The sequence below is a fragment of the Neolamprologus multifasciatus genome, chromosome 15 (assembly GCF_963576455.1).
Source record: "Neolamprologus multifasciatus chromosome 15, fNeoMul1.2, whole genome shotgun sequence".
Classification (NCBI taxonomy): domain Eukaryota; kingdom Metazoa; phylum Chordata; class Actinopteri; order Cichliformes; family Cichlidae; genus Neolamprologus; species Neolamprologus multifasciatus.
The window spans coordinates 11979862-12000130 of record NC_140453.1 but is presented as its reverse complement, the minus strand read 5'-3'; the positions used below and the strand labels follow the sequence as shown (position 1 = coordinate 12000130).

General features: G+C 39.4%; 1 long non-coding RNA gene across 1 annotated transcript in view; it reads left to right on the top strand.

Moving 5' to 3' along the window:
* Window positions 1-18474, top strand: part of LOC146501676 (uncharacterized) — a 28625-nt gene extending 10151 nt beyond the window's left edge. The window contains exon 2 of the long non-coding RNA XR_014869357.1: window positions 112-18474. This is a non-coding gene — a long non-coding RNA (uncharacterized LOC146501676). The remainder of the gene's footprint in view (window positions 1-111) is intronic.
* Window positions 18475-20269: the final 1795 nt, after the last annotated feature.

The following is a 20269-nucleotide window of genomic DNA, read 5'->3' as shown; positions in this document are numbered from 1 at the left end:
AGCTTGCCTCCACCAGTGTGTGAATGTGAGATTGAATGGGTGGATGACTGGACGTGTAAAAGCGCTTTGGGGTCCCTTGGCGGGACTAGTAAAAGCGCTATACAAATACAGGCCATTTATATAATGGCACACTTATCTGGAGAGAAAATCTGTTTCCTGTTTGGGAAAGAATTCAGTTTATCACTTTGAAAAACAGGAGATTAGGCTGATTAGCTAATAGTGTTTCAAGGATAGGACAGTCGCAGTATAACAGATCCATTTTAGGGCCCACAATACAAGTGTATATGGCAGTGGCAGCCCTTTCAATTGGGGACATTCGGTACCACTGGCTTCCCTTAACAGTCCAATTTACTCCAGTGGAAGAATGCCGGATTACATCACTTTATCCTTTTTAGATTCCCCTGCCTCTTTGCCTTAATGGACAATTTATCTGCAATGTAGCCATTTCAGGCTCTCATGATGCTGGACTGCTATTTTATTTAAAAATGAAAGGAAAAAAAAAAATTGCAAACATTGCAATGATAATTTATTTACATATTTGGCACATTTATTCTTGGTTTGGCGCATATAATGATAGGATACCAGGAGTAAATTTGCCTTAATCACACAAGTATTTGAAGTAATGTTGAAAGGGGACATTCAGCTTTTTTGCGTTAGGTAAAATTATAATCAATAAAAGAACAGAAAGTGGGAATTTTGCTGTCACACAGCACAAAACTGCCACACTATATCCGGTAACTGGATACCAGATTAAATACTTGAACAATTTAAGTAGTACAAATAGATACAATCTATCCAGAAAGTTAAAATAAAGATTAAAAATTAAAAAAAATAAAATATAAAATGTATATGAGTACTCACTGCCTTTGCTCAAAGCAGCTTTAGCAGGAATTACAGCCTCAAGTTACTACTAAAAGCTACTACTGGAGGTACACAAATGATGCACTTGACCATGGCATTTGGAGATAAAGTTATATGTGAGGTGTGTAGCAATGAAGACCCACAGTTCTTAGTCTGTGGTATTCATAGAAAACCATTCCTCTGTTTTGAAAGCCATTTGTCTGGGTTACCTTTTGGAAAACCTCAGGTTTGAAATAGCTTATCATGACTGTCCACGCTAATGCTGGTAATCCACGATAGCAGAGTAGAGACACAGCATGAAAAATAGGCTAATTTCTCTCCTGTGGGAGGCTATAGATAACTCTGTTACAGTTTCCCGAGCTTTTCAGGTTTTATTTAGGGCTGACAGCAGACAAAAAAACAACACAAAACATAATGGCTGAGAGTGTGTACTCGTGTTTCCAACACACACTAACAAGGACATTAGATCATTACTACAGTGAGTGGTTACACGTTCCCTTTATATTCCCAACCATGGGAGTGAAAACAGAAGCTTGAAAAAGAACAAAAAGAAGACAACCGACTGAAGTTTCTCTCGTGATATCACGCAAACACCACTTTAGATTGGTCTGCCATATTGGATGCAATTCAACTACCGCTTGGAGACTGGGGGCCACTGACTGGTCTCTAGGCCTGCCTAACTGGGACTTGGGCAGTTTAAAAAAAATTTATTTTCCCAGCAAAAGCCACCAACCAACAGCAACCACTGGGGCCTTATTTGCACGCTCAGAATGGCAGACAAGTGAACGTCTCATGTGTCTGCATAGCCTCAATACGCTGAGGGCTGATTGGGACTGAGAAACAGGAGGGCAATGAGACACAACTGGAAGTAATTACACACACTTGAAAACAATCAGGATAATTACAAAGGAGGAAGTGAAACTCCAAAAAGCACGAAACAAAAACCAACCTTCAAAAGAGCAAACAAAAGAGAGACAAGTGCACAATAGCACCCAGATGAAACATGGACACTAACACTGAACAAGATGGCAGATTTTAATGAGCCCAGGAGGACAAAGGCACTGACACCGAAACACAAGACAGAGGAATGAACAGCGAAGAAGAAAAGCTCAAAACTGAAAGTCAATCTTAAATTTAGAAACCCCCCGACACTAATACAATGATGAAATCAAAAAAGGAGTCAAACTAACAACAATCAATAATAATTACAATAATTTCAATATTGAAAGTTCATAAAATATTAACAAAAACACAACTACACAAAAACACTATAAGACAGAGGTCACGGATCTGCGACTCTGAATGAATATTTGATATGAGAGTGAACATTTGTTTACTTTGCATTTCCAGTTTTGTATTTGTTTACAGGTCTGAAAAAAGGAAAGAGAAGAAGACTGCCTCATTCTGAGCTGACTTTACCAACCTCTCATAAATTTCTATTACTATTAGCTCCATAACTTCACTGATGCAATAAAACATGGTCTTATTAGTGTCTTATTAGAGTCCCAAATAACAGCCTACACTGTAGCAGTAAATACTTTTAATTATTTATACCTATTACTTATGTTGATGTCCTCATTTATATTTAACAGGCTGTGCCACCTTCGTTATAGGGCTCCAATATGTTTATATAGTATCAGTGGCTAACACTTCCCATAGGACAAGTCTAAAGTAGGAGTCTCACCCATAGTGTTTTCAGTATAGTCCACCCTGCACACACCTGTTACTATTAAATGGATAAAAGGCACTGAATTTTATTGAAGGTCAAGGCAATTTGCACGGTGCACATTGACTTTTCTTTGTGACATTTTCATCCTCTAAAACAAAGAATCTTTTCAAATGTATTTTATGCAATCACCCAGCACAGAGGCTGGTTTGCTGCCAAAATAGCTGCGTTGATTGTTTCCTCTCATTTCCATTAAAAATGCCACTGCCTGTTATAAAAAAAAAAAAAAAAAGGCATGCAGAAACAGGTTGAGGTTAAAAGCCACCGTGAATTGTTTAAACTCAAATAAATGGCTTGAAGCTTTGTTATTACTTTAGAGTTTAAGGAACTGAAAGAAAACCAACGCAGACGTGTTTAATACAGTAGTGAGTTTGTGAAAAGAGCATCATGTTTGTTTAATTCATCCTCGCACGAAGCCCAAATAGTCACTTTAACCACTTTAGAGTCAGACAGATTGCTTCCATTAGATGTCATGAATAAGTGATTGAAATTGGATTTCTGCCACTGTTATGGTTGAAATTATGAACATATTAAATTAGACTTAAGTGGCACAAATGAAACTTGCATATTTTTAATTACATCTATCTACTGTGTCTGAGTCATCAGTCATCCTATAGGCCACATGAGGGAAATAAACAATGCAATGTGATTGGTCTTTTGTCTCATCCACCTACTATTGCCCTGTGAAGACGGGATAGAGCTATTTATTACAATTGCTTTGGAGCACTCGCTCTAGACATTACAGTGGCCGATAATGGCATTTCTCAAACCCGCAACAACCACTAAAGGCCGGATACAACAACAGCCGGCATCCACCCCATTAACAGCCACAAATAGGTTACCAATGCCACTTTTGGACAATTTAATGAGATTTTGTCAGCCTGGGCCAAACAGCCACCCGCCTTCACTTTGTGTCTCCACTGAGATGAAGCGAGGCGGCAAAATAATGGCTGGTAAAGGTTTCGCAAATAGGATGAAGTATTTTCGCTGCAAACAGGAACCACTGGTAAGAGCACGACTAAATTACAATGCCCAAACCATGCTCTAATAAAGTGCTCTCATCCTCACAGATGTCCTTTTCCCCTCTAGCTCTAAATAAAAGTTAGTTCCACCCACTGTATGAATCATTTTAGGGATGCTTTCACACCTACCGATCCATATTGTGCTAAAACAGTCTTCTGAGAAATGATGCGGGAGGAACATTAAGTGCCAGCAAGCTGCTGCTGCAGTTTGCCAAAGTGGTTGAGTCAATAATGACCTAAGCTTTTGTCAAGTGTAACAGCTAATATTTGTTACTGAGGCGTTCTGTGTAACTTTTATCAAAGCATATGACACATACGCAAGTTATTACGTCTCGTCATCATCAGTGTGCCTTTTATTGGTATTTTCTACAAACTAAGGGATTAAAAAGGTAAGTGTAGGTGGGGGAAAATAGTCTTATTGACCTGAAAGTAAAAAAAACAAAAAAACTAAAACCAATATAGTAGGGCTGCACGATTTTGCATAAAATGAGAATCACGATTTTTTGACTTAGAATTGAGATCACGATTCTGTCACGATTTCCTTTTCCAATATAAATATTTATTGCACTTATTAACTGCACATCAACTTCGTAAAAGTTGAGACTGAACATAAAAACAATAAATAAACATAAAAACAACAAATGTCTCACGTTTTGTGGTTGCTGCAAAATGTTGTACTGCTTGAAATTCCGTCTCCACCGTTACTCGACACTGGGTGTTTAGAGCAGGTAGTGCAACAATAGAAAAATAGTTGCGGGACGGCACTGCGTAGCGTTTGTCTAGGGTGTTGATCATTTTCCTAAATCCCTCGTTTTGCACAGTGTTGATGGGAGCCATATCTTTGGTCAGGTGATAAGTAATAGCCTCCGTAATTTCTTTGTGCCTGCGGAAGTTCGACGTGTATAGGGAAGCGCTGTATAAGATTCCCGTTATTGATGTTTGGGTGGTTGACCGGGACGGATTTTCTCCAGTCACTTTCTCGTCATCCCTGACGTGTTCTCCGTTTTTTTTTCCCTGCCAATTTTAGCATCACACGGCACAGCTTCTGTATCACGTGGTATAAGGCTCCGCCCTTGTCATTTATTGAGCAGGAAGAGTGAGCGCTTGTTTTCATGCAGATTACATCCCGGATCAAAATGCGGTACAATCGTTGTCGTCTTTTTTTTTTTTTTTTTTTATAAATCGTTGTCCTTTGGAAATGAGATCGCACATAAGTATGAATCGAGATCGCGATTTTCTAAGGATTAATCGTGCAGCCCTACAATATAGCTTTTTAAATGATTTGATGATCACATGTTATTTTTCCTACTCTCCAAAAAGGACAATTTTCTGCATGTAGCCACCCTTAGGAATATTAACCCTACTCTAACACCAACTCCTTGTATTCACAGAATCAAACTTTCAAACTTTAATTCTGAGGACAAACATAATGGGGGTGCACCTACAATTCTAATTTTCTTTGTCACTCTGTACAATGAAAACCAGTAGTTATAGTTCACTAGGCCAGGAAATGTAGTATTTTTGCATTATTTTGGCCCACAGACTGCACATGCATAGTGTTCAGGCCTGGCTGCACAGAAATTTCCTGGTGCCCCAAGTTCATGTTTTCCTAGAGAGTAAAAGTAGATTTAAAGTTAAATTTTAAGTTTGCTTCATTGCAACTGACTGGCTGAATTGCTTATCCCTGCCTGCCCTGAGAAAAGGAATGCATTTATTGTAAAGGTCATTTACTACCAGCACAGCTATTGGATTTCCCCGAACCTTGCCCTTTTCCTCCTCTTCCCTCACAACAAACACAACACAATGTACACACTCGCGCATACACATGCCTCAAACTGAAAACCATAAATGCATCCTGTCCGCTATGCAGTCACAGCTGGAACACGCAGAAGTTTGCAAGTACAATGTCAGTGATGAAAAGAGGTAGCCTGGGCCTTTCGCTGATGAATACACAAGCAGCCTGGGATAGGAAGTGGGCAGGTACAGCTTTGGTTGTAAACACTGACAAGCACAAAATGAGGAACCAAAGAAAACATTTCACGCAGGAAGTGTCTGGAGGTTCTGATTATACAGAAGAGAGGAGTTTATGTCTCTATAAGCAGCACCAAAGCTGGGCAGTAAGTACGACTTAAAAGACCTGCAAAGAATCACGGCATTTCTTCATGACCCCGCTTCTTGTCTGCTCCTGTTACTTTTTGCATGACGTCGTAAATCGGAATCACCGCTAATCCTGTCATAGTAAATTGGAGCAACGTGTTGCAGTAATAACCGAGTGAAACCGAAAAGAAACAAGACAGACGTGCGCTTGTCTGACATTTCACACTGAGCACCTTGTCTGGGTGTGTGAAGGGGATAACCTCTGCACTCATCACTTAACCTCCTTCCCAGAGCTCATCTACTTGTAATGAACACAGCTACTTGTTAATTCTTGACAAATGGACACAGGGTCGCCTAACAAGCGCACAGCCACATATTCACCCGGCTAATGATAATAGGAAGAGCGCTCTAATGAGGGTTGTCTTGACTTACAGAACGTTCTGGTGAATCTGCTACCTGGTGCAGAATTCATAACAAGTTTGATTTTTCACTCGCACGCTTTCTCTGTTCCTGTCCATTGTATTCATGATAAATACGACGCACCTCTTCATGCTTCTCCGTTTTCCACATTCTCTCCTTTGGATACAATAATGAGTTGCATGCCTGCTTGAATAATGTTAAATGGGCCTTGGTGATGTAACAGGGGTAATACAGGTTCAATTACTGCACGAGGTGCTCAAACTGAATACTAACCAGACACCTTATTCACGAGTTGACGAGAAATACTTTGGAAGACGGAAAAATCAATGTGTCATTTATATCCAGACCGAGACCCTATCTGCCACATGCAGCAATTCCAAATGAACCAATTTACCTCGATATTTGAAGCTGAAGCCAAAGACGCATGTCAAACCATTTTCAAACTCTGCACCTCCGCACTGAGCTTTGACCTGTGCAATTATTCAAGGTGGAATGGATTCAAATTGCCCTCTGATGAAAGTGGCACAGGCTTTAAGCAGAGAGGGCGATTGTAGGCAAAGAATGAGAAACCCAAGTAGGGTGGCAGCTGCCTGCAAAGAGAAGAGGATCCAAGCGGAATAAAGAGATCCTGCTCGTGGCCTGAGGGCGAGAGCAGAGCCACTGTCCTGGAACAAAGAGGCGCTATGAGGATGCTAACACGTTCACGTCTGCTTTGATTACTCCATGGTTGGGGAGACGGCTCATGCACGTTCATAATCAGACACTTGTGGAACAATTAGCAGTAGCCTTCACTCTACTTTTTTATATTACTGGCCTGTGTTCATTTCTCCTTCTTTGTGCGCAAACTGGAGAATTGTTTTTAAGTTTTATTTTTACGAGTTGTGATTTCGTTTAGTTTCTAAAATGTTAATTTAAAAAAAAAAAAAAAAGTACATTTACAAGTAATCTGGTGTATTTATGTGGGAATTTTAAGTTCTTCTTGTGTTAGTTGAGTAATTTGTGTTTCTTTTATAATTGAAGGAAATGCTTACTTTGGCTTGGAGTATAAATAGTCAAAGATAATAAAAATCATTATTGAAAAATAGCTTTGAATGGATGTGATTGCATGTATCCAAGATGTGTACTGTATAACGGATGGATACCACACAAGTGGACAAGTTTTACTCTCAAGGTGGAGGACACAAAAGATAACTTTAATAAACTTACTGGAAGTAATAACCGAAGTGAGCTGGGCTTGGCAGGATCACTAAAGGCAGCTGGGGAGCCCGGGATAAAACAGACTGCATCCAGCAAACAATAATAAGAACAACGCAACGCAAAAAACTCAAAGAGAAAAAAAAATCCAGCAGGGCCACGTATGAACAAAGAGGGAAACATAAAGTGACAAAAAAAAAAAAAAAACACAGGAGATGAGACCTAATGAAGTGCACAAACACACAAAGACAGATGACGGATAAGGACAGAAAGGTAAATACAAAGGGACTAACAGACTGAGGGGAAACAGGTGAAAGTAGGCAATCACAAAGGAAGGAAAACTCACAAAGCAGCAGAGACACAAACATCAAAGTCAAACAGGAAAAAGCTTACTAGAGAGAGAGGTATAAGGACAGAGAAACAGACATACACAATGGAATGGAAAAAACAGGATATGGAGGAAGCTGTATGGAAGCTGAGATGATACAAACGTGACGCTTATTAGTCTAGGAAGAAAGTAACATGAATAACTACGACATTATTAAAAATCACATGCACACATGGCTTCAAGCAGTCAGAAAAAACATTAAGACTGATGTAAAAGGCTGAATATGTGAACAAAGCCAACATGTATATTCATTGTATATCAATAAGATATAAAGCAACAGATTTTCTCCATATTAGAACTGAGAGACTGGCCGGCTTTGTGTGATTTTCCTGATTTTGATTCTGATTAAATTTAACATCACAGAATTGCTCGACACAGATAGCATAAGAATTTGTTGGAAAAAAAGTCAACTCTGGATCCAGTCCGCGACGATATGAGATAAATATGGTTTTCCGCTGATAATGGCGAGCAACCATTGCTTAAGCTTGCCAGATCAGTGCCTCGCTGGCTTCAGATTCCTGCTGTTTGCTTTCACTGTGGTGCATGAGCCGATGTCCTCTCATTAAAAGGAAAGATACGAGATGTCTACTGCCAGTATAACAGCGGCATCCAACATCAATTCCTGGAACATCTTCAGAATTGGGTCTGATTTCCTTGTTGGAAACCATAAAATATGATTTGTCATATCTATTTTTTCTCTTCCACCCTGGTTGCTGCAGAACATGATTGAGTATTTAAAGAGCCTGGGGATAAACAACAGGCTTGACAAAGACATCAGGAATATGCATTGCCGCAGAGCTCTGACTGATAGGATGCACCGAGGGGTGATTTGTCCCAGATGCCAAGACGTAGACCGTCTGCCAAAATAAATTTCTTTATCACATCCTTTAGAGGAATGTAAATGTTAAAATATGGAAGCATTAAAACTGGCAGCACATTTTAACAGGCTGCGCATGTAGGCCGTTATCGTTCTGGTTTTTGCAGACCGAGAGAAGGCACAAATATTTGTGTTTGATTTTTTTCCACCTCGTTATTTTCCTTAAAGGATTTTAAAGCAAGTATTCAAAGCATTTGGATCTTAACAATATTGAACTTTACAGAAGTTAAATTGTCTTTCTTTTGAAATGTCTTTTTTCTAAAGACTATATCTGAAGCTTTTTCTTCTCCTCCAAGGTTTAGCTGTTGTATAGTGCCGGTGAACACTCCTATTCAGACTATATGTCAACCACTCATAATAATAATAATAATAATGATGAAAAAAATTTTTATGAAGAGTTTGACAGGCAGGTAAAAGCAGAATACTCTGAACATAAATCAAACAGGAAGCAAAAAACCAATCATACAAAACGGATAGAGTGAAAGAAAAGAAAAACCCAAAGACAATTACGTTTTCATTCCTGTGTTTAACTGCTGGAACCAGCTGGAATATATAGAAAAATGTACAAGATAAGAGTATTAGTCTTACTCCTGTTGTAAGGTAATTTTTTCCCCTGTCATAACAAGATGCTCCTTTGCTCCTGGTTTGTTTTGTTGTTCCTGGTGGGTTGCCTCAGGTCTGTGTAATACTTATTGTAAAGAGCCAAGTGTAACAGCCAAAAGTAAATGCAATTAGCAGGATCTTGAACTGAGTAATCTATATTGGCTGGTTGTTTTGTGCTAGAAATCAAAGTCTGAAAAATGAATGAATAAAAAATAAATAATTAACTAGACAAAAACAAAACAAACCATCCCAGCCTCATGCTGTGCCAAATGCTTGCATTAATATGGTGACCTTCCTCCAAGCAACAAATAAATTCAAGGATGATATTTTGGGATTCCAGCTTCTCAATCCTTTTCTTTGTTTTGTTGAATGAATTGTGTTGCGAAATCAGTTTTACCCCGGTTCTTTTATTCGTCGAGGCATCCAGAGACGGCACCAGAACTCAGTAGTCATTTCACAAAACCTTTATTCATCTTTATTTAAGCATGCACTTCTAGAAGGGAAGACGAGGCCGATGTCCCTCTGCAAAATCTTCACCCCTTTGTTAGTTATAGCCAGCTTTATAGGAGCGACCCCATCATAAAACCCCCATGGTGTGCTGCAAACTCTGTGTGTCTGTGTGTGTATGCACGAGTACGTGAGTGCCTGTGTGTGCGCGTATCCGTATGTCTATGTGAGTGCACGTGAGTGACTGAGTGTATGCGCGTACCTGTGTGTATGTGTGAGTGGACGTGACTCCCTGCCGGTCATAAAAGTCCATCTCCCTTCCAGACCACAGTTATCCAGTTACAAATGTTGAGACCCCCACCCAGGTATCCTCTGGGAATTTCCACTCAGCATTAACTCCTCTTTGTCTTACTTTCACAGTTCAACTGGGGGAGGGTCTCCTAAAATCTACTCCTAAGTTCATGACACAGTCAGGCCTTTATTTATATCCAGGGCAGTGTCAGTGTCTCACAATTCTATATCCTATCTAACACATTCCTAAACTCTAAAATAAGCTAAACATTCCTACAATTGCTATGATAAATATTGCCCAAAGCAAAAAGAATTGTTCCATTTTTTTTAAAGCTTTAGTTTCACAGCATGTACACCCTCACTGAGAATTTGTTTATGAACACCTGGGTACCCTCTAATATATACTATAATCCAATCAGCCAGTATGTGACAAAAATGCAAGTCCCTTATTTTCAAAAGAAAACATCTGGGATGTTTCTGTCCTTACCCCATGACAGAAGAAAGAGCATCAATATCAATTGTGACACCAGTTAATTAAGCACACAGTAAAAATGAGGTTGGTGGTGGGTTGCAATGTGGTTTGCAGATGTGCAGTAATGGAGGGCGAGCTAAAGCATCTTAAATATTATCCCTATATGATATTTTCCAATTGGATGTATCCTATCAGGTGGAAGAGACACATTTCTAATGAGAGTGGTTAGTCTTTTTTTAAAGTCCTCAGTAAGTGTAGTGGCAATACCCAACAATAACAATTCCCTGTCCCATGTCGAACATTAGTTAGGAAATTATGTTCACAAATTTAATTTAAGAAGTAAATAGTAATGGGCATCACACACACACACACACACACACACACACACACACACACACACACACACACACACACACACACACACACAGGAGACCACCCATATACCCAAAATACCAATGCTGTAAAAGGAGCATGTTACAATGGAGTTGGTAGACCATGGAGGGAATATTGAAAATTGGATTCAGGCTGCACTCAGGAAAAAACAACTTCAGACTACACTTGAGGTATTTCATTATATTTCTGTCATCTGGACCTGCAGTGAATTGGTCTATCTTTCCTTTATTTTGAAGGTAAAAAACAGCTTTGAAGAGCAATAAAGTGTAAAGATACAAAAATGTATTCTTCCACAGGGTTTCTTCCATCTATTCATTATTATTATTTATCATAGTCCCACTATTTGAAATTACATTCTGATAAAACAGCTCTTGAGAGAAAAAGTCAGCTATTGCGTCAAATATTTCATTAAACATAATTTCCCTATGTCCATAATAAATGGTTGTACTTGATTCTTGTCAGGCTCACAAGCTGCTGAAAACTAATAACCAAATTACAGGCAATTTATCATCTAAAAAACACATTATCTAGGAGAAGATTTTACTGCTGCTCCTCATGTTTGACATAATATATCTGCTCTAAAATTTAAAAAAAATCTTGATGCAGAGATTGTGAAGTCAATTTTCATCTAATTTGTATATTATCAGTCTGAGTGAGATGCTTCTGTCTGCTTCAAAGTTTAACTTTCCTTCAGTTTAACTACTTCAAAGTTTGAAGGGTTACTTTAGTACACTGATCAGCAACAACAGTAAGTCCACTGACAGGCGAAGAAAATAACATTCGGCTCTGGTTTTAACGTGGATGTTAATTTGACACACACAGACCCCCGGGGTGTTGATCTCCAAGTCCCCCAAATCACATTCAGATTGAACATCAAGCGTGATGTGCAGAGACCCACAGGACCCTCATCCCAGCATGCAATGGACAGTCATCCTGCACATCACTGGGCTAAAGATCCTCCCAAATATGGGATGAATAATCATCTCTTATCAAACACAACAAAATTATAAATATACATTATATGGTACAAAGTAGCAATGTGCTCAACTCAACATCTTAAACATGTCTCAGGTGCCTGATCTTGACAAATATGTTTATACGTTAGTTTGCAGCACAGTGGGTGATTTTTAGTTGTCAGCTTTTTGACATTTCACGGGTCACCAGCAGCTCTATAGAGTGACTATGATGTATGACCAGTTTTGCGTTTTCTAAATCACAAAGCATGAGCTCTGGTGCCTCTCAGCTCATTTATTCCCCCGTGCTCATTGCTAAAAGATAGAGACAGCACACAGTCATGCATTCATGACTGCAGGGGACAGCTTAGCATATTTTGCAAAAGTCTGAAGCCACCTTTCTTTTCTTTATATTTTGTTTTCAAGGAGACAGATTTTCCTGTAATTTAAAAAAAAATCTGGTCTTGAGCAGGGTTGGGAATAACAGAATTACGTTACGTATTTAAAACAGAAAATATGAGTAACTATATTCCGTTACAGTTACTGTTTAAAAAGGTGATAATTAAAATACAGTTACCTTGTTGAAATAAATGGATTACACTGCGGTCTTTTCCTGTTTTATATGTTAGGCTATCCCCTCTTTAATGTTACGCATTGCCAGAAACCCAAACTAAACACACAATAAGAGTCTCTAATGTACCGTAATTGTCGGGCTATAAGTCGCTACTTTTTGCACAAGCTTTGAACCCTGCGGCTTTTAGTCAGGTGCGGCTTTTCTATGGATTGTCCATGATTTTTGTCATATCGTAATACGATTTGTTTTATTTGTTCCGCTGTTGTACAGCACTATGTTGCCTGGCGGAAGGGCATGTGATCAGACACACAGTATCGGGATTCAAGAGTGGTATGTTGGTCACATGTCCATCCGCCAGGCAACATAGTGCCGTACAAGTAGCGCGAAAAACAAACTTCAAAGTAGCGCTACGCCTTCAGCGGGAGGCGTGGATGACGAGCGGCGATAAACTTGCGAAAAGCAAGTTATGCTCAACTCCACCGGTGGAATCTGACAGCGTGGAAAAGTGTGAAAACATCCATGATCACCAACGGATTTCGAAGGGCTGGACTGCTGCATGATGGAGAGGAGGACACTGCCACGGCCCTTCAGAGGGTGTTCGACTCCAACAGTGACAACGAGGATTTCTTTGGTTTTGAAAGTGACAACGAAGGAAAGGAGCTGAGAGTGGATGACGTAGCCATCCTGAGCCTGTTCGTATCCGACACTGGAGAAGAGGACTTTGGTGGTTTTAGTGCGCAGGAAGAAGAGAAAGATGGTGGTGAATGACTGACTTTTCTTCTTGTTAAAGCCGTGTCACTGCACCTGAGCCTAAAAGGTAGTCCGAATCTATTTTTCTGGTGTGCTGTAGGTTATTGTTATGTACTACATTTGTTACTCATTTATAAAGCACAGTACATGTTTCGCTGCTTGTACATATACCTAAAAAGTTATGCAAATATGTACCCATAACTCGTTTTTCAAAATATTAATAAAAGGGGTGTGTCTCCAAACAGCCATCTCTTTCCTGACAATTCTCTTTGTGCATATTCTCTTACATATGATAAGTCAACATTGAAACACCTGCGGCTTTTAGTCAGGTGCGGCTAATGTATGTACAAAACAGGATTTTCCCCTGATTTTAGCTTGTGCAGCTAATATTCGGGTGCGCTTTGTAGTCCGGGAAATACGGTAAGCGTCCTGTTAATGTTAGCGGCGTCAGTTCCACTATGGACCTAGAGCCAGCAGTGCATGGACAGGAATGCATTTCTTACTTGGAAATTCCGACACCACTTCACATTTAAAGAAGAAAGGGATTGGGCGAAATCTGAGCGTGCAATGCAAACTCTGTTTGCCAGCAACCAAGCTGTTCTCAGCCAAAAGATTCCAGCTCCAACCTAAAGAAACATCTGGAAGTGAGTTCTTTTTAAAAAAGACTAACATTAGCCTCCTGCAACTACCTTGTTTTAGTTGTGGTAGCTACCTGGGTTATGTACCACTTCAGAGTCTTTGATGTACTGTTGCTGTGTGATTTATTACTATTACTGAAGGCTGCATTACAACCTGCTAGCTGCAGTCTATGAACCAAGCTCAGCTAACGCCAGCTAACAATGTTAGCTTGGTGGCGAGTAACCTTCAGTAATTATAATAAATCACAGCACAATAGTACATGCACGTTTTTGTAGGAAGCATTACAATATATCAAGTAATCCAAAGTATTCAGAATACGTTACTCACATTGAGTAACTTAGCGGAATGCATTACGAACAACATTTTGGGCCACGTATTCTGTAATCTGTAGTGGAATACATTTTAAAAGTAACCTTCCCAACACTGGTCTTGAGCAATACTTTTCCAAGCTTGGGGTGTTGTGTCTGTCAACCACTGTTGTGTCCACATATAACTACAACTTAGCACAGAACCAATTTTAAACTGTATCATTCGGTACTGTGTTACTAGAAGCCTGTCACAAAAACACATTTTTTTCTCTTCACATATTTTTAGTTGATTGTATGAAAAATTCCAAAGATAACACAGTTTGACAGGCATAAAATCTTTTTTTTGCACCAAGAAAGTGCAAAGCAAAGAGCTATTAGCTGAACACGTTGCTGTGCAGTGTGCAGCTGGACAAGAAGAAGTGGGAGGCCTAAAAGACTATCTACAGCAGATGAACAATATCTAAAGATACAGGAAAAAAAACGAGCAAAAACATGAAACAGGACCTCAGAGATGCATCGACCCTACTGCTGATCATCCACTCATCTGCTCATCAGAAATGGTGTCAGTGGAAGGGTGGTTGTCAAGAAGCCATTCCTAAGGAAGGAAAACTGGGGGGGGAAAAAGGCTGAGCTACACCAAGTTACACAAGAATAGGACTGAAAATCAGTCGCAGTCTTATGGATTGACGAATCCATATTCAAAATCCCTGGTTCAACGTTTAATATCTACAGAGGAGGTCAGGAGAGAGGTACATCAGTGGGTGTTTCCAGCCATTTGTAGAACGTGGTGGAGCCTCTGTCATTGTTTTTAGCTGCATCTCAACAAGTGATGTTTGGTATCTTGTCACAACTGATGGAATTATAAATGCAGAAAAGTACCATCATGATTTTGATCAACCACGGAGTTTCATCTGGAAAGTATTTGAATGGCAACAGCTTTATTTTTCAGCCTGACAGTCATGCCAAAAACACTGCCAATGCAGTAAAAACAAACCTGCATAGAAAAAAATAGAGAGTGGAGCACTGTCAGTCATGGATTGGAAAACTGGAAAAATATTCCTGAAGACTACTAAAAGAAATGTCAGGAAGAGAAAAGATACTTCTTTGAAGAATAAAGGTGGTCATACCAAATATTGACTTTCAAGGTCATTAGAATTGTAAAAAATCCTGATTCTTCATGCAAATCACCTTTAATATTGATATGTGGCTTTAGACATCATAAAGGAAAGACAATCCTATACTATGTGGGTCACACCCACACACACATCTCCTCTGTTACATTTGATAGCAGTGATTAGAGAAATTCTTCGAGCTGTTGTCTAAAGTGGTGTATTAGCTATGGGAACTGGATGCTGATAAAAAATGAGACAGACGCTCACCTTCTTTGGACACTCAGTATCAACACTCTCATCTATTGTGCTCTGTTGATGAAAATGGCCACTAGATAGATACTGAAGCCTGATGCAATCACTGCAAGCCTTAGCCATCACATCCTAAGAAGGCTGAAAACAGAACGACACAGGTGGAAGGGATGCTAAAATACTGGCAACAAAGAGGAACATTTAAGCTCTGTGGTTGTTACTAAGATTACTAGGACAGCAGAGCGTTTCAATCAGAGAAGCTTAAAAAGACTTTCTGTGTGTAAATAAAAACAAAAATGAATGTATTTATAGCGAGCAGAAGTAATTAAACACAAGTGGGCATACTGATTACAACAAACTTATAACAGTAAAGTTGGAAAGGGAAGATCCTGAGCTTGTAGATGTAGATTTAAGTGCCTTTGTGTTTGTGATTTTGCTTACCTTCTGAGAATAACAGATCTAGGTGATACACATGTCAACATTAATATGATTGCCTGGCTATTTAGGGATTTCTAGCAATTACAGTCATCTGAATATTATGTAAAGACTTTCCAACTTCTTTTGTCACTAGTGTGCCTTTGCAAATGTATTTCCTTCTTTCACTCTTCCTACTTTCTATTTCGAAACTTGTGCCAGATATCAGAATCTTCATTTAGATGGAATTGGCCGACAGCTTCGGGACCGAGCACAATCGCTATTAAATCAGCCCACTCTTCTCACTCGTACATCTCTTCATTTCCTCCCTCTCGATCTTTTGTCTCCTTGCCTCCTGGCAATCAGTGCCTAACATCTTCCCTACCCCCACATTACAGATCTCAAACCAGGAACACTTTTATGGCGAACTCCTGAGTCGATTTCTCTTTTTGAGCTCCATGCAAATAGATAAAGCCAGTCTCACGTCACTATGATGCAAACACAGTGACCATCCTTAACACGAATCTTTCTACGAACTGCATTTGAAAAGTGAAGTATGTGGTTTTAGAGAATATTACTAGCTTTTTTGGATACATTTACCACTTTAATCTCAGGAAGCGTCAGAATTGTTTTCGTATCTTTCTTGCTTAAATCTGTGAGTTTTCTCCCTCCACAATATTACCACTGCCTCCTTTATTTATTTATCTTTTCTCAACAATGGCTCTAACACACCCTTGTAGATACCACCCTTGTCTTCCCCCAGTTTCCTGTGCAGAGATTACATTATCCCATATACAGTTATCTTCATTTTAGAAACTATCCTAAAGTACTTTCAGAGTTCCCGTAACTAACTTTCTGATGGGCCTTAATGAATATGTATGCAGTTTTCCTGTGGTGATTACTTTTCTACGCAACCTCACATAATTAGTTATACAACCATTAATCTTTCAAATTAAACTCCAGTAAGCTCTCAGAAATTGCAGTCATGAAAGGGCTGTTGTTGTCTACAAATCACACCAATCCAATGTTAATAATGATTTTGCAGAAGAGACAATATTTTCTTAGAATGGAGGCGATGAAGCTACTATTAGAGACCAAAGAAAAAAAAAAATCCTCTTTGCAACAGAAAGCAACTGGGTTTCCCCTAATTTGCTTAAACAGAAGTCAGTGAACAAATCACCTAATGTGAGCTTTTACATAAAACAAGAATAACTGTTTAATGACCAAGGTTGTTTTTTTTTCACCAGCATATACGGATGCGATCTACATAAAGCCTCCTCTCCTTGCAACCAAAGCTGGAGGGAGAGGAAAGTTAATTTAAATGAATTTACACTGCATTATATAGAATACTAGTCTTGTTTCTGTGCAGCAGTTCTGATTAATGACCACGTTCATGATCCCAAACAGCTCTCTGTGTTCTTAAAGAGTGCCAGAACTGCAACTATTTAGGGAAATTCACTCAAACTTGCTTTGTTTGCCTGCAGGATATTTTCAAGGCTGCCACTCAAGACTGTTTATTTAATGAAGCGTGAGACGGATGAGAATTGTTACGCAACAAGGCAAAGCTCTGAAGCCGCTATTGACATGCTCAAGGTGATAAAAGTGTGTGTTTGATAGTTATTTGATGTAACGACTGTGAAATGTGTGTCGAGACTATACTGTATGCAAATCCCTCAGCGCTTACTTGCTCATCTCTCTCTCTGGGTCTTTTCGGCCAAACAGCTTCCTTTCTGGTCTTGAAATGGGGGAAGTGTTTGCCAGTGTGCACCAAGCAAGCAAGCACAGAGATGGAGACACAGTACCAGCATGAGGGCTTAAGTAGCAAACCTTCTTCTCAGGTCGGTGAGGTGGCTGACGGTGAGAGTGAATGTTAGGGCCAAGTATCCATGACAACCTAATGCAAGGACAGGACTTCATCCCAGGCTTTTAAGGTTGACCCACCAAACATGATGCCCTAAGAGCCCTCACGGTGATGGATGCTCTGTAGCTAGGTGCAATTACACGCAGTTTAGCTTTTGATGTAAACCTTTCGGGTTTAAATCAAAAGAAATAATCACAAAAGTAAGGGGAGGATATTTCTACTGTGTGGAAATGAGAGATTGTTTAGCGAGCACAACTTTTGAATGACATTTGATTTGCTTCGGAAGTTTGAAATACAGAACAGCGTACACACCTTGGGGTGTGAAAAATCTTCAGAGAAAACACAACCGTACCTACTGGTAAGATGAATGCTGTCTATTTATTTTTACTTGTCGAGGACTTTTCAAAAATGATGCAGTTGGTTTTCAACAACACTGGCCAAACATTTGTCAAGAGAAGTTAAATGTACCTGTAAATGTTGTTTTCACACAGAATTAATTGAGTTAATACTGTTTTTACAATGCCACTGCATATATTAACACATTCACTCCCTATTAGGTGGAGGCGGAGTAATTTAATCTTGCCATATTTCTATGTTCTTTATGAAGAAACCTCGTGGCTTAAAGCCATTGTGGCGAATTATTTTCTCCCCATTTATTTTTCTCTTCTCCTTACCACTGTGCAAGTTCAAAGCATTCCCAATTTTCCTGATTAAATGAAACAAATACCACGGCCATGTTTGTATCGAAGAGTAACGTGCTTGAATTCTTACATGTCAGTAATTGTGTATTTCAGATGGCAGTGCAGGGTTTTGAAGGAAAGGATGGCAAAAAATGTCATATTAGACATTTCCAATTTTCCACCTGTCAAGATGCCAAACTAATTTAAAGCAGACCAAAACAATGCGTCAGTGTTGTCAGTCCTCACCTCCCTTGTTACTCTTTAATGCTTGAATAAGAACAAGGCCTTGATAACCACCCAGTGGGGTAGGGGCATAACTGCAGGAGAGATGCACGATATGAGGAAATGTAAAGGTGGTTGGAATAGAGTATGAGGATCACAGGCTGCAGGCAGACCAGATCAGATCACAAAACTCTTTACTTCTAAACAAGAAATCTAAAAAAGACCAGCAAAAAAAGAGACAAAAACAAATTCTAAACTCTTTTGAAGAGAACAAAGGATGGAAGAAAGTTTAGAAAGTGTGCAAAAATGATGCATTACTGTGTCCTCCTTCTTCTTATATCCGCTTTTCCCTTTAGGGGTCGCCACAGTGGATTATCTGCCTCCCACTCATCTCATCCCTAATATCCTCCTTTGACACGCCAACCCTCTGCATGTCCTCCTTCACTACATCCACAAATCTTCTCTGTGGTCTTTCTCTTTTCCTCCTGCCTGGCAGCTCCATCTTCAGCATCCATTGTCTAATATATCCATTATCTGTTATCCTCTGCACATGTCCAAACTATCTCAGCCTCTCCTTTCTAACATTATCTCCAAACTGCTCAACCTGAGCTGTCTCTCTAATCTTCAACTCTCACAACTCCAGCTCCACCTCCTGCGCCATCATCTCCAGACCATACATCTTGGCCGATCTCACTACCATCTTGTAAACTTTCCCTTTCACTCCGGCTTTATCCCTCTGTAGTAGCTACAGCTCTGCACATCACCCTCGTTGCTGAAATCTGTCACCACATTTGTGTTTCTTAAAACTGAAGCAAGTATTCTCTAATAGTATAGACAACCATTAGAGACATTTAATGGCACCTGACAGCAAGAGGACATAGGACGACATTGTTATAGCTCAGCAAAAACTAATGGCAGGTTCGGGATTGTGGATTATTCAAAAGAAATGTATGTTCCTGTCTCACACCAGCAGCAAAATGCTAATATTTCACAGCATGTTGATAAAGCTTCACATTTGCTTTTATTATTCAAGCAGTGCTGAATAATAAAACAAGTCTGCTGCTGCTGTTAATAGTCCCGAAGCATACGTTTCATTTTTAGGTCTGTTAGATTTACACAAATGTATTTGGAATAGGTAAAGAAGTCCTGTTAGACATCCTCAGATTTCAGTAGAGAAGACTGGTCTGGAGATCTTGCAGCTTAAATCAAGTAATTTTATTCCCCGATCTAGTTCCTAAGATAAGTTAGCTGCTAGTTTTCACTTCTGGTTGGGAAATAGAGAAATCCCAATCCATTTTATCAGGTTCCAAATGTATCCAAAATATCTACCCTGTCTCTGTTGCAAGCACACAGTCATAGGCTTAGATACAGAATAAAGGTGCTGGTGGTGGGAAGACATAGCATATAAAGTCTTTTTAAAATTCATGACATTTGCATTTTCCTGCCTCATTCCTATCAATAAAAGCACAGGAAGATGGAGATGACTTTTGTTTTGAAAAATTGCTTCTTTTTTTTTTTTAGCAATTTGTCTTTTTTTTTCCCCCAAAATGAAAGCGGAGATATGTGTGTTATGTTTTGAACTGGAAGGGGGACAGAGCAAAAAACAGAAAAAAGAAAGAAAGAACAAAACAATAATCCATAGGAAGCAGGTGGAGCAGCAGGAATGATAAATAGAGAAAAACAGGAGCAAAAGCAGGCGATCGGACAAAGTAAAAG